This window comes from Oryzias melastigma, linkage group LG24 (assembly GCF_002922805.2).
Source record: "Oryzias melastigma strain HK-1 linkage group LG24, ASM292280v2, whole genome shotgun sequence".
Lineage (NCBI taxonomy): Eukaryota > Metazoa > Chordata > Actinopteri > Beloniformes > Adrianichthyidae > Oryzias > Oryzias melastigma.
Window position 1 is genome coordinate 4,632,887 of NC_050535.1, and position 280 is coordinate 4,633,166.

A 280-nucleotide genomic window follows, 5' to 3' on the forward strand; every position below is an offset into this window, starting at 1 on the left:
GTAAAATGTGTTGTTTATTAGAAAAAAGAATGTTGAGAAAAAATTTTTAAAAAATCAAGATAAAAGTAATTAGTCACAAAGGGATTTACTGACTTATTTTGACAATAATTGTATGGGACACCATGTGTGCAAATATTTCATATAATTTTTCTTTTTAAGTAACAAATAAAATTAATATATTGTTTTATCTGTGCTCCAAAAATCATTTGAAAGTGTAACATGTGTTGTAAATTAGAAAAAAAACATAATAAAAAAAACATTTTTTTTAGTGACGAGGTTT

At 22.1% G+C, this 280-nt stretch overlaps 1 protein-coding gene across 7 annotated transcripts in view; it reads right to left on the reverse strand.

Annotated features, from left to right (window-relative positions):
• Window positions 1-280, reverse strand: part of LOC112157713 (disks large-associated protein 2) — a 92,908-nt gene that overhangs the window by 82,313 nt on the left and 10,315 nt on the right. The gene's annotated exons all lie outside the window — the stretch shown is intronic.